We start from the raw sequence: 14986 nt of genomic DNA, 5'->3' as shown, positions 1-14986 counted from the left end.
TGCATTTGAGCCTGTCAGTTAACGAGCAGTCTGAGAATCATGATTCAATTTACTCGATTCAATATGTTGGTTTGAAATGTGTCAAATTTTCTTTCCTTTTTGAACTCTTCTGAGATTTTCATACATTTCAAAATAAAAAATAGCCAGAAATCCACAAAATGTTTGTCTAAATTTCCCTGGCTGACGCCATTAACACCAGAAAATTCGTCTTAATGTGATACTTTTTTAGCATTATATATTCCTAAAAATCTGGTTTCACTATATGTTAGTAAGAACCCTGGTGTAATTTGCTTCTTCTATTGTGGTTCATGTGTTATGCTGTAAGAAATATGTAATGTGATTGATATTATTTAGGGTACATCTTTAATTTGTCCCTTTCTAAACTGTGTTAATCATGAAATACTCCTGGGAAATTCAACCGTTTATGACAATCATCGTATCCACATAAACACCATCGTGGATCAATAATGCAGCATTTCAGTGAGTGTGGTTGGGTTTGTAATTGTCCCCAGTTAGGCTGGGATTGTAAATTACCAACAAGAAGGCTACCATGAGGAAAGCTACAAGGGAACTCCACCACTAACCATCCCTTCATCTAACTCCTCTTTTATCCCAGCCCCCTCCCTCTCATCCTATCCATGGGGGAAGCCCTCCCACTGGTTAGGAGTGAGTTAATCAGTGGGCTTACACAGTGCAGCTTTCAAGCAACTTCTGGGGAGAAGGCTGAGGAGGGGTGATTGAGGAAGCACTAAATCCTAGATTTAGTGGGGTTCTCTGCCGTGCATTCTGGCGAGCGTCACCTGCAGCCCCAGTTCTACCTGGGACCCCGACTCTGGGCAGGCAGGTGGAGTAGACAAGACTGACCTTGGGACTGTTAAAAAAAAAAACTCAGCTGAGTAAATTTGAAGACCTAATTGGCTTTATTAAGCAATTCATGAATTTAGCAGCATCCCATGAAGCGAAGTAGAGGGGAGGTACAAGGAGCTGTACAAAGAGGAAGGATTTTATAGGGAGGGAGGCGGGGCAAGAAGTTGTTAGCAGAAGGAAAGAAAGGAGTTTCAAGCCAGGTCACCTTCCCTCGGTGGGGGGAGGGGGGAAGGACAAAGGGTCTTATTAGGTGGATTACCTCATCTTCCTTTGGAGGGAGGAATAGAGAGGGCTCACGTGACGAGATGACCTCATCGGTGCTGACCAGCAAATTCCAGATTGGTTGGATTAAAATTCCAGTCCTGGAGAAGCTGAAACTCCAATTAAGTCTTGGTTTGCCATGCTGCAGACAAGTGACTGTACTGAGAGCCTGGAGCTTTCTTTTTAATGGGACCAGGTCAGATCTGGGTTTCCATCTCAGAGCTTTGCCCTTTACCAGCCTGGTGGCCTTGACAAGTCCTTGTCACTGGGTTTCTTCATCCATTAGTGGGGATAATAACACCCACCTGGAAGTATAACCGAACTCAAGGGGTTCGCTGCTTGGGGTGCATCACATTGAACACAACCTTTGTTGAAAGCAAAGAACTTGGTGTTACCTGTTAAAAGTAAGGAGACATGGAGATAGCTGGCTACTCACTGTCTCCCTGAGGGGTTCCTACAGGAAGCTTTTATTCTGTGTATTGAGGTCAGGGGCAGGGAGCTCACTTAGGCACTTTTGGCTCAATTGCACATGCCTAGTGTGTCAACATGCTAGTGCATACATCAGATGTTCAAAAAAAAATGGCGGAAAACTCTGCCCACAGGAGGGGATGTTAGTGTTAAAATGAGCTAAAGGTAACTTCAGGACCACTCAGGGGGGCGTCTGCGTAGGTCCTCGGCTCCAGTCCAGCTCAAACTGGCTCACATAAAGTGCTGTCAGGCAAGACATACCTAGCAGGGGGCTCTCGGGTGAAACACCTAGTTGGGCGTCTCCTTGGATGGAACAGTTGGTTCTGCAAACAAAACACATTCCTTCCCTGCTTCTGTCCCTTCCTTTCCCCGCTTCTGTTGATAGCTTTTAGCCCTCTGATTTGAGTAACTTCCTGTTTCATCCTAGTTAACAGAAGTGCTGTCATGTGGCTTAATAATATGCAGTACAAAGCACCTGGAACAGCTGGACAATGCCAGCAATCACTAGAATGATTATTACTGCAGCTTCCTTTGAAGGATCGGTAGGAACACCAGTGAATCTCATCCCTTCCCACCCACTCCCAAAATAAATAGAACAAATCAAATATACTCACCTGTTTGCTGTGTGTAGTAGCGTATTTCCAGTTAAGGCTCTTGTCCTGCAAATAGTCCACACACGAGTGTTGGAGACTGGGACGGATACCTGGGAGCTATTAAAGGAAGGCTCTCTTTAGACATATGTTGTCATTGCTGGGTGATCTATACAGTTTGGGAATGGAAGAATGCTCATTATTTTGTTTTAAATATAAGTCTGCATGGTTTGCTAGAGCCAAGAATGCATGCAAATGTCTCTGAATTTTGGGAGCCAGACTTTGCTAAATGTATGTGTGGTCTAGCCTTCCTAAACCAACAAATAATTAACATTTGGCACCCCAAACCTACCAAACCCCAGTGCTCGTGCTTCCTAATCGTTTTTCCTCTGCAGGGAGCTTGATCCAATGGCTGATTCCTTGGCCTTTCCCTTCCTCACATGCACTTAGACCCTCCAACGTAGGTTCACATCCCCACTCATTATCCAGTTGAACCCTTGGGCTCTCTGAGCCTGGTTTTCTCTGTCAGTCATGGGGTGGGGGCCAGCCTGGATGGTCTCCAGGTCCCATCTCTCCCAACCTGTGGTGATTATGATCCATGGCTTCACATGAAGAGGTTGCTGTCTGATCCTGTGGGGCTCCGTGAGCCCAGGTAGTCCTCGAGGCATCTTCCTTTGGCTCCAGCTTGTCCCGGTCCCTAGTTGGCTCTGCACTGGGTCCCAATAAGTAGGCACTTTGAGTCCCGTGCTTACCTTACTTAGGCTCATCCCCTTGGCCCTTGCTTTTCACTTGGTCACAGATATGTGCTTTCCTTTGCTTCTCTTCTGTGCCATGGCTTGGCATCTGCGTGACAGGTCCTTGAGCTCTCTGGTCTTCACCTTCTCTGCTCTCACAGTCTCCTAGGGAAGCAGAGGCATTTAGTGGGAATCAGGCACACCTGGCTGAAATCCAGCCCCTGCAGCTCCTACTGGGGGCCTTAGATGTCTCACTATTCTGACTTTCCTCATCTCTAAAGTGGAGACAACAACCAATCAGGGTAGTTACAAGAATGAATGAGAATAATAGACACAAAGCCCTTGGCTTACCATAGACGCTCAGTAAATGTTAGTCCCTTCCTCCATCTGTTAGTGAGTGAAGCCCATTGTCTGGCACTACTGAAACCCCTCCGGTGGTAGGCTTTACCTGCTACCAGGTGGCCCCACCTACGCCATGAAGGTGTTTGGTTGCTCTGCCCCGAGAGAAATAGAAACCCCCCAGCTGAGCTCGCTGAGACAGGATAGCACTTCTCATCTCACCTGAGAAGTCAGGAGGGAGTGCAGATGCAGGATCAGCTAACTCATGTCTCCTCTGGTCACCAGGATATTGCCACCATTCAGGCTTGACATGCAGGTATTGTGATGTCAAGTTTTTTTCCAGATGCTATTTCTTCCAATATGACTCTATAAACATGGGGAGACTTTTCTCCTGACTCACAGCCAAGAAAAATGTCCCACACCCAAATCAATCATTGGCAATGGCACTGGTCACCATGAGCAGCCTGAACCAACCCTGATTACTTCCTGGTGTGGTGGCTTGGCTCCCTCCAGGGCCGCCAGGGGGTAGATATCTAAACAAAATGGAAAATGGAGGGTTTTGTTAGAAGAAGAAGGGAGTAGGGGGTGAGTGGATTTGCAGAAGGAGGCCACCAGCATCTGCTTCGGCCTCCCACTGAAAGGATACCCCCTGCCTTAATCCTGTGGACACTGTAATTTTTTGGATTTTGTCAGCTCTATAAATAATAGCCCTGACTGAGCACTTACTAGGAGCTGCTCTAAGTGTTTTACTGTGTTAAATGATTAATTTCCAGGAGAACCCCTCAAGGCAGGTGCCATCCTTATGCCACGTTGATATGGAGGAATCTAGAACAGAGGGTGAGCATTTTGACCAAGGGCACACAGCTGGAAGGTGGAGAAGCTGCAATTCCTGCCTTGGCAGCTTGGCTCCCGAGTCCTTGCCCTCAGCCAGTGCCACCCTGCCTCCCGGAGGGCCCCTGTAGGGAAGGTATTGATGCTCCCCTTGCATTTAGCAAATGTGACTTTGCTATGCCTGCAGGTGGACCTGGTCCATCACAGAGAAGTCACACCTCCACCGTACACATGAGTGGACTTTTTTGTTTGGACCACAGAGTCATCTTTGCATCCATGTAGCATCTACTTGAAATGGGCATTTGGGAGTTTTCCTCCTCTTCCTTGCTCTGACATCCTGCCCTCTCACACTCCTTCCCACGTCCTCGGGCTTTTATGCTCCCTCCCTGTCCTGCAGGTCCCCAGCTTCCTCCCGCAGCAGGGGCTGAGGCCTCAGACTTGGGTTCTTCATGTTCTTCAGGTGGAGAATCTGCCAGGAAAAAAAGGACCAAAACAAAGCTCCACACGTTGCTGGGCTCACCAAGCTTTGGTCTTGGTACCCGGTTTGTCTTTTGTCAACTCCCCACGCGAGGGTAAGGTGGACGTGCTAGAAAAGCTCATCTTGCTCCTTGAGGTGGGGTGAACGCTCATTGTGAACCATGCACAGGGAATTATCGAGAGGCAGGAAGCTGTACTGACCTACGTAAGAGCGCAGTGTACTTGTAGAACAGCCATGACCCTTCCCCGCCACCCCTACATACAAAAGAACTGTTCTTAACTGAAGACAAGAATCCAAGAATGTAAAATTCAGTTAAAGACATAAAAAAAAGGAAAAAAAATAGACACATCCAGAGCCCCAGGCTGTTTGCTCTCGTACCACGTCACCGCCCCAATCAGGGATGCTTTTTTAAGCCTGGGCGCCATGATGTCAGAACATCTGGTCCACCTAGTCAGCCGTGACTAGTGTGTCTGTTGGACACCAAGTGATCTGACACAAGTTTTTATGGGATTACCCTGGTGCCTTGGAGTTGTATAGATGCAGCATTGGTCATTTCAGAAGCAATTAGTAAATAATGAGAGGTACTAAGCTGCTCGCGTGGTCTGTAATGTCTTCGCACGGAAGAGACACAAGTGATGGCTTAGATTCATTTTCTTAAATAGGTGGATTTTCCTAAAAAAGAAATTAATAAAATTATTGCTTGAGAAATAAACAGTCATTAGAATTGCAACCATTTCATAAACATACCTTAACATTCTAACACCACATTAGCATGAACGAATGTACTGGAATGCAGTCTGTTTGCCTAATAAAAAGACTGTGTCAAACTCAAAATGAGGCCATTTACTAAAACATACAAGCTTTTGGTTAATTTATAATATTCTCCTAATCCCACTTTTATCAGCTCTACTTTGGTGCACTTGGTATTAATTGCCTATTATAGCAGGTATTTGAACACATCTCCTCTTTCATCTGAAGAAAATATTAGCATATCGTAGAGCTGTTGGGACAGATTGTATCTGAGCCACTTTTTCCTCCTTGCAGAAAAGCCTATCAATCATAACTGAATATAGTGATTAATAATGTCACAGCTCTTATTCGCGTGTCTGTGTGCAACTAAATGAAGAGGAGTGCTTACATTTTGATCTAGAGAATTTCACGTAACAAAATAATCAGTTGCCATTTTAGAAAAAAATTATATTGAAAATGCTTCTACCCCAGGCCCTATTTTTGGTTGTTCTATTATTAATTTACTAAAGGCTTCATGAGGAAGCTAAAGCAAACACTCAGTTATATCAGAATTTGTGTCATTTCAGACTGTTTATCTTCTTCTTTTTTAAAATCTTCTTGCATGTTCAGTAGTTCGGTCAAGATTGTAGGGGAGGCTGGCTGGAGCACTTGGGCTTCCCCAGCTGGGTGTGCATCAAGCGCCAACCCTCACCGCGTGCGTGCCCCTGAGCAAGCCAGTCCCTTTGGGGCCTGTTTCCTCGGCCATGAAATGGGGAAAGAATAGTGCAAGGTTTTTCCAATCTTGTTGAGATTCTTGGTGACAATCAATATAAAACGATCTTACCAGAGTGCCGGGGCATAGAAGTTACTCAAAAAAGCAGGAGTTGGAGTTTGCATTTGGAGGAGAGAAGACATGAGTTGTCCCATGGACGGGGAAATGATAGTTTGCGGTCACCTCTGGCTTAAGGCCACAGAGTGGGCCACGTGCTGAAGGCCTCCACGCTTACATCTCTGTCTGGGCTCCAGACTCACCACTGTCCTCCTCACCGTCCCTGGGCAGCAGCCTTCTTCGCTTGGTCACCCCAGCATTGGAGTGAATGGTTCCACCATTGTCATGGAGTCATTCACGCAGAAACCTAGGATTAGCCTTGATTCCTGTGTTTCCTTACTGGCCCCTCTCCAGCATCCAGTCCATCAGCAAGTCCCGTCTGCTGCATCCCGTGTGCCGTTTCCAGGACCAATCCATCTCTTCATCCCCACTGCCACTGCATCCCAACACATCAGTGCTCATGTCCACTCATGTCAGGAACCCCTGGTCTGCTTTTCCTGTTCCTCCTCATGCCCCATACAATCTCTATTCCACACGACACCCGGAGTTATCTGTTCAAAACATAAGTCAGATCTCATCAGACTCCTCTGGTGAAGATGCCCCGTGGCTTTCGGTGGCCCACTGAGTAAACATCAGACACACATCCTGGCTTATGGCACTCAGCATGGAGATTTTTTTTTGACTAACCTATCTAAAATTCCATATTTTCCCTGACACTGAATGTTCTGACATTTTTGTTTGTTTACTTGTTTATCACTAGGATACATGTTCCCTGGGAGCAGGTGCCTTCTCTGTCTTACTTGCTGTTACAACTTTAGTGCCTTGGGCAGATCCTGGCACTTGATATGACCTCAGGAAACATTTACTGAATGAACAAATGGTTCTGTAGGAAAAGTTGACCGTAATTGGAGTAGCCAGGAAACACTGCATGGGACAGGTGAGACCAGCACTTGAGTTGGGCCGTGGATGGGGTTTCAGTGTGGTGAGGACAGAGTAGGGGATGAGATGTGGGGTAGGTGTCAGGTTTGCACTCTGACACAAGAAGAGAACGTGGAGGTAGGGGCCGGGGAGATGTGGCCAGGGCAGTGGGGAGACAAGCTCTGTGACCATCCTGTGGAGAGTTCTGTTTCTCAAGGCAGGATGAGACAGAACATTTTTGGAAGGTAGGATGGAGAAAAAGATGGAATTATTTGAAGGTCAGGTGTGAACCCTAAAGCATGGGGCTGGGGTGGTGGTGGTGGTGGTTCAGTGCCAATTTCCCATGAGGAAGGGGCTACTTTGGAGATGGCTCTCGGCAGTCTCATGGACACGGTGGCTGGGAGGACAGCTAGACTAGGCCTTGGAAGTCACTCAGCAGCAGGAACAGCCTACATTTGTCAAGCACCTCAGGTGTTTCGGGCATACCATGGAGTTCCTGGGAGGGGGTGCATGTAGCTCTGTCCTGTGCATGATCTGGGGTCAGGGTGACAGGGGCCCCAGAGTTCCTCCTGTGGTGCCTGGGACGGAGCTCCCATCCTATGAGTGTGGGCTGGATTAGAAAGAAAGGAGGTACAGGAAATGCTGCTTCTAGATTTGGCACATGTTAAAAGCCCTCGGTGTTTAGACGTAGGCCTTATTTTCATAGCTGGGTCAGAAGTTCAATGGCAGCTAAAATTTCTTATTAGAAGTCTTTATATGTTGTAGGTAAGCCTTTTGAAAATGGAAATCGAATGTGGGAGAAGGTTGACATGGCCTCTGGCGTATATGACAGCAAGTTTCCCTCTTCACCTTGGCTACAAGGAAACCCAGAGCCAGAGTTTTCGGATTTTTGCTCCCTTGTAGCAACTCTGACTTTTAGGTTGCTTTATTTAGCTCTTTCTTTAGCTCCCTTTTCTCTGTTCCCGTGGATCTCATTTAGATGTCTTTTTGTGTAAGCTTGTTCAATTTATGGTAAAGGCAGGATTTGCATGCATTCAATAACTACATGCATCATCCTGGGCCCGCGGGGGGCAGCGGGGGGAACGCCAGAACAGTGAGAGGAAGCATCAGCCCCGGGCACAGAGGCGAAGCCTTTGTTAAAGGTGAGCAATGCCCGGCCGCCGCTCCTCCCACATGTCCCCAAATTGAAAGTTTGTGTTTATGGGGTTCTGAATGTAGTCTAATTTTTTCCTATCTGGTTTGGCTCATCTCTACCAGCTGGTAAATAGGAAATGTTCACGGTAGGAAGCCAATACTCTGCAGAGTGTAAACAGATGGAATCGATATAAAGTGACAAGCTAGACTGTGCTATGGAGAATACAGAGCCAAAAGTAAGAACATAACAGTCAAGCTACTTACTTCGTTCCAGTTCATTTAGTCCTGAATAGCGCTTCATATCTGCACAGCTGTGTTGTTCTTTTTTTCCCTCTTTCTTTCTTCTGGGTTGATAATGACAATTTCAAAGAAAAACTTTAATTAAAGATTTTATACGAAATAGCCAAAAGTAGAATAATAAGGAAAATGAGCATTGATGTGTTTATTGTAAGAAAAATCCTGTTTCGTGGTTTCATTTAAAAAATTTACTCCTTAAATTTAAAATGAATGTAGTCGTGGTGACAGAAAGGTGCCAGACTGACAGCCGTGGATGCTGAACCCTTCCATTTCGCTGCAGAGCCAAGACATAGAGGCTGCTAGAAGCCCCCTCCCCTTGGGGTTCAGTCCCCAGGCGGGCGGGTAGGATGCCGTTCTCACCCCCTTCTGCTACAAACTGGGCAAGGAAGGCTGGTTCTCGGGGAGGAACTGAACAGAAAACAGCTTAACAGGAGCCAATAAGATACCACTGTGGACAGTCGAAGTTAATTTACTGTGTGGGTTGCGCGCTGGCGTGAAGAAGCTTGGCCTTCCTCCGGGAAGGGCCACATCGGAGCCGGGCCTAGAGAAGGATTATTTGCAGCCTGACTGAGAATTCTGGCCTTCTGGGAGGAAACATTAGGCCTTTTCTCACCTCCTTTAACGTCTGGGTGGTCATATTTATTTGGGTTCACAGCTTTCCTTCCTGGAGCTCAAAGTGCTATAAAAAGAATTTTAAACAAAGAACTATGGAGTACTAATAACAGCCACTGTTAGCGGTTTATTGAACCATCTGAACTCAGTGGGATACAAATATGAAGCAGTTTGATTTTCTCTTCTCACGGTTCTCAAGCAGGCGCTAGCAAATCTGCCTTTTCATCCCTTAAGGGTTTCTTAGGCAGATCTCATGGCTTTCTGGTCACACTTTGTTATAAACAAGTCTAGCACAGGCCCATCCAGTTTTAAACCTTGAGCTCAGATCCAGCCCAGCTGGCCATCTCCTCCCCTTCCTCCTACGCAAGGGGCACGCGACCTGCTTACTCACTGGCCCTTCTCTTCCTCTCCCCCCGGTTGTAGTTGGGGTCTGTGATGAGGGCTGAGGAAAGGGAGGATGCCTTTCTTTTCCTTCACTGGTGTCCTGGTGTCCTCTGTGGGCGGCATGGTAGGCTGCCCTCTTATAGGGCACATGGGGGGTTATTAGGACTGTGCTTTGGGGGCCTCTGAACTATATGGTTCCCTGATGAGAAGGGTCACCTCTGGCATAACCTCCTCAGCTCTACTCTTGGTGGTTCACTGCACATCCTCAGGCTGCAGGTCTCCTCACCTGAGCAGCAGCCCCCGGGAATGGTACCATTCAAGCCCTCTGCCTTTCTTGGGCTCCGCTCGACCCACTGAAAATGTATACATGCCATCCGTGCCAGCAGTAGGCGTACACTCTGTGCTCATCTGCCCCTCCCACTCTGCTCTGCTGTCTCTGTCCAGGTCTCAGTTCCTTTCCCCAGGAAGGTGTACAACAGATCACTGAGTCCACTGGGAAATGAGAAGCCTATGTGCCTCTTCTTGCAGGTTCCTGCCCTATCTGTACAAGGATTTCCTTGGCCTACTAAAGCTTCTTCCCCATGAATACTACATCCATCCATCCATCCATCCATTCATTCATCCACCCATCCATCTGTCATCCATCATCCATCCATCCATCCATCCATCCATCATCCATCATCCATTCATGCATCATCCATCCGTCCATCCATCCTTTTATCCATCTATCCATCCAGCCAGCCAGCCATCTTCCATCCATCTATCCATCCATCCATCCACCATCCATCCATCTGTCCGTCTATTTATTCATACATATATACATTCATCCTTTCAATAAATATTCATTAATCCAGGCCCTCTTCTTGGTTCTGGACTCCTGCCTACTGAAGACCTTACATCCTCTCAAGGTTCCTATTAACTTGGGCTGGGCAGGGCGGCAGTGAAGGGGTTGGAGGAGTTGGCTGGGGTGGGAGGGAGTAGTGGTACTCAGTATTTCTTGACATGGGTGTGTAGTTACTTGGTTATTTGGAACTCTGTCCTCAGCCTTTGGTCCCAGTCTACAGTTCCCACCATGCTACCATTTATGATATTGCACATGAGGTGCTTGCACACCTGAGCTCATTTCCTCTCAACCATATGCTGACACAGTGCTCTTATTCATTCCCATTTCACAGATGAGGAGACTGAAGTTTAGTGGTCAGGTTACTGTTCCAAGGTTACCTGAAAAATAGTACAGAGTTGGGATTCACCTCAGAGCCAGTGTCTGGTCATGCGCTACACTGTCCGAAGGTCCCTTGTGGGGAGGGAGGGAGGGAATCATTGAAGCGCCGGTGTTGTGGTGGGGGTGGGCAGCTGCTGCAGCCCAGAGCAGTTTATGTGGTTCTCAGTGTGGCTCACCATCATGCCTGGGGGAGGTTTCTCTTCCCCACATCTCTCCGCCTTACTCTTTAAGGTCAGATGTTCTCTGCTTCTTGTAATAGCACTTAAGAGTCTGCCCTCCATAAATTCATCTAAATCTTTTTTTGAATGTTTTAATTTTGCTCCTCTTGCCGTTTTTCCCCCCACTTCCTCATTTCACTTCACTCCTATGTGAAATAGGGCTTCATTTCTTTTCCAGAAACGTTAGGTGAATGAGTCCTGGCTTATGTAGCCACACTGCAGAACTTAAAGCCTTCCAGCCTGCTTTTCCCCAGCCCTGCTGTCCAGATGGGAGAATCTAGGCTTTTTAGTCTGTCCTCACTGTGGTTCCCTTCCCTAGATGCTTGGTTCACCGCCCATCATCCCCCTTGTCCTTGGGCATCTCCCCAGCCTGGGGCTCCAGTGACACGGAGAGAATCCCATACCGCCCTGCTCTGGAGGTCCGTGGTACTGCAAGGGGGGCTGGGTGCAGTGGGGGCCCGGGAGGGGGAAGGGGGGCCGGGGGCCAGGGTACAGGGGAGACTACTAGCTAGCATTAGCTGGGGGCGGGGGTGGAGAGCCGGGGCTGTGGTGGCCAGCACCCAGCCTGGCGTGGGGCTCAGAGAGCGTGGGAAGCAGCTCCTGGCTGGGCCTGGGCTGGGGGGGGGGGGGGGGAGGAGGGAGGGTGTTGGGACTGAGTCTGGCACAGGGGATGGGGAAGATGGTTGGGAGAGAAGGCTGTAGCAGCTTCTTCTAGCCTCAGGCGCATTTCCTGGCTCCCAAGTCTTTAATTTAAAGTTGTAAGTAGCTATTGTTTTGGTTTTCTTTTAAATCCTCAGGGCTTCCCCTGTGTTTGTGCACAGAAAGCTCTCCAACACTTACCACCACCTCAGATCAAAGTGGGAGTGCATGGGGGAGAGTGGAACAGGGGCCGTGAACTTGTTCTGTAAAGATAGTAAGCATTGCTATCTTTCCAGGCCAGACGTTCTGTCCAACTGCCCCACTCTGCCACTGTTTGTGGGGGCAGCAGCCAGAGGCGCATGCCAATGAACGGGTGCGTCTGGGCACCAATACCATTTACTCATGGATACTGAAATTTGAAATTCACCTTTCACATGTCACAAAATACCCTTCTTTTGATTTTTTTTGACCATTAAAAAATGTAAAAACCATTTCTAGCTCACAGGCGTACAAAAAGAGTCTGCTGCGTGTGGAATGCAGCACAGGGGGTCAGACCTCCAGCAACGAGGACGCCAGGCTAGGCGCGCCCCCCTCTCCGGCCCACCTGTGGGCGGTACGGAGAGCAAGAGCACATTTTCTTTCCGGGGCAGCGTGCTGGGTTTGGAGGGAGCAAGTGAGAGGCCGTGGCTCCTCTCCTTTTGCTAACTGTGCCTCAGTTTTTCCCTCTCTCCCTGGGCTTGGCCCTCTGGAGTACTCCTCCCTCCCACAAAGCAGTGGGGATTGAGGGATGGAGCCTGGGAGAGCAGCGGCCAGATAGGGAGCTGGTTCAGGCTGGAACACACCCAGCTGACAAGATCAAAGTTCGGCCTTCAGCGGTGGGATAGAAGTGTAACTAGGAAAGCCAGAGGAAGGGCATGGGCTCCTACCCCCAAAGGGACAGTGTCAGGGCCAGAGAATGGGTCGGGGCAACACACACAGCATGCTGACCCACTCTGCAGGTATTTCTGAGCATCCAGCTCTCTCCAGGTGCTATTCTAAGCCCTGAGGACAAAGCAGCCAACAAAACCAAGTCCTCCTCTGTGGAGTTTACATTTCAGTGGAGGAAGGAAGACAATCAACAGATACAGAAAGAAATATGAAGGGGTCCAGGCATAGATGAACACTAAGAGAAAGAGGAAGTGAGGGGTCAGAGGATGAGTGCAGGCTTTTGTGCGGGCCACCCAGGAAGGCTTGTAGGAGCAGGTGGAGCGTGACAGACCTGAATGAAGGCCAGGAGGGAGCTGTCAGGAGGAGGAGATCAGATGTGCAAAAGTCTTGGAGGATGAGCATGCGCGGTACGGGCGAGAGAGAACAAGGAGGCCTGGCAGCTGGAGCAGAGACAGTAGGGGAGAGTGGGAGGGTGGGGTTGAGGGGTAGTGAGGGGTGGAACGAGTAGGGCTTCGCAGGCCTGGTGAGGACTTTCCAGCGTGTGCGAGAGAGCCTGCCGTGCTTGTGAATTTGAGTAGTTCCTTGTGGCTAGAGCCCAGGGACTGTGGGAGGGGGCGAGATTGTGGGATTTGGAGCTGGCGTGGGGGGTAAGCAGGAGGCTCAGAGACAGTGGCTCTTAATACAGACATGTCCCACTTATACCAAAATGGCACACGTCTCGCTGGCCTAGAAAGGAGCTAGATGCTGCCCACGCCATCCTGTTTTTCTGTCTTTACCTTTTCCTTTCCCGCCTCCCCTCCCTTCCCCAGGGAGCAGGGAAATGGGGTGGGGCATGGACACGGTCACTCTCGTGACCCCAGCCACTTGGTTCCTTTATGCTTTTCTCTTCTCTCCTGTCATGGATGGGACAAGTCTTGTACACCGTGGCCCTAACTTTCCTGCCTTCGATAAGCCCCACCATCTGCAGCTCAATTCAGATCTTGCCAAACTTCAGTCTGACAAATGATAAGAAACTTGGAGACATACCTCTGGTGGGAGTGAGTTCTGTGCCAGACTCGCTGCCTCCTGGCTTTCCACGCTGGAGACCCATATGGGCTGCTTCGGGGGTTTAAAAAAGCGCATCGCCTCATGTCCTCCGTTTTACCAGAAGAGGTGAATCGAGATTTGGCAGCACGTGAGGTGCTGCGGGTTCTGTGTGGCCGTGGAGCAAGGGCTCTCAGTGGCTGTGGCTCCGCTCTTTTAGACAAAGCCACTGGGCTGTGGGTGGCCCCCTGGGAGCCAGCCTTGCAGCAGGTGGATGCCCTGCCCCCTCCTCCTCGCTGGCCATTCCTGGTTTGGGAGATTGAGATGGTTTCAGCCAGTGTTCCCCAGTTGTTAGAAGTGGGAGATGTGTCTAGAATTTAGCATGGGGCTTTGCATAGAACAGACATTCAATTAATATTTGTTCAATTATGATATTATTAGAATCATTATTACATCAATCATAGACCGAGCCATTCTTACATTCAGGGTTGGCCCTGAAGCCGTATAACAAAGCTTCCTCAGGGTGTGGCCTTTTCCCAAGCAGGTGAAAAGAAGACAGATTCACTCATTCACTCAGTTACTGAGCCAGACCCCGGAGCCAAAGCCCCAAACCCAGCTCCAGGGAGCTGACATTCCCGAGGGAGAGACAGACAGTCAAGATGAGCATTAAATCAGTTGGTGAGAAGTACTCTGAAGATGAGGATCAGAGTGTGAGGGGTGAGGTCCTAACTTACACTTGTGGTCAGGAAGGCCTTTCTGATAAGATGACAAGTGGGCTGAGAGCTGGATGAAGTGAGGGAATGAGACAGTGGGTATCCAGGGAAGAATGTTCTAGGCAGAAAGAATAGCACGGGCAGGAGGAGCCTGGCACTCAGGAGGAACAGCAGAGGGGCTGGTGTGGCCCGAAAGTAGTGAGCCAGGGGACAAGTGGGGGAGATGAGGTGGGAGAGCTACCAGGAGCCAGTCTGTGGGGCCTGGTGGGTCACAGCTTATGGGGAGATGTGAGTGAGGTCATGGGGGACAGGGTCATGAGTGGTCATGGGGGACAGGATCATGAGTGTCTGGTAGGTAGCATCATGGAACAGGAGGGGAGGCCCCTCACATGGGTTTGGAGTCAGACAGATGCTGGGGAGGACCAGGCCATTGGCCATTGTCTTATAGCCATTTCTGTTTTTCCTGTAAATAAGGAGCAAGGCTCTCAGTGTGGGGGAAGGAGAGGGGATAATGGGAAGGGAGGTAGGGAGGGTAGAGAAGGTGGACAGAGTCTGGATGGGGGTGGTGAGTGACTAGCGCAGTAGAGCAGGGTCACACAGTGCCCTTGAGTGAGGGGACCCAGGGAAGTGTTGAATGGGCCACGCTCTGCAGCCACATCAGGTGCTTGGAATAGGAGATGAGTTGGATTTAACCAGGGACGGGGGCTTGCCAGGGCTGGGACGGGAGGAGGGAGCGCATATGCAGTGGTGATTATAGAGATGGCACGGTTGGG

General features: G+C 49.1%; 1 protein-coding gene across 1 annotated transcript in view; it reads left to right on the top strand.

Annotated features, from left to right (window-relative positions):
* EFCAB6 (EF-hand calcium binding domain 6) overlaps nucleotides 1-14986 on the top strand; it is a 225008-nt gene that overhangs the window by 39283 nt on the left and 170739 nt on the right. The gene's annotated exons all lie outside the window — the stretch shown is intronic.

The sequence above is a fragment of the Phoca vitulina genome, unplaced genomic scaffold, assembly GCF_004348235.1.
Source record: "Phoca vitulina isolate PV1807 unplaced genomic scaffold, GSC_HSeal_1.0 scaffold19, whole genome shotgun sequence".
Taxonomy (NCBI): domain Eukaryota; kingdom Metazoa; phylum Chordata; class Mammalia; order Carnivora; family Phocidae; genus Phoca; species Phoca vitulina.
This window is presented reverse-complemented; position numbering and strand designations above follow the sequence as displayed.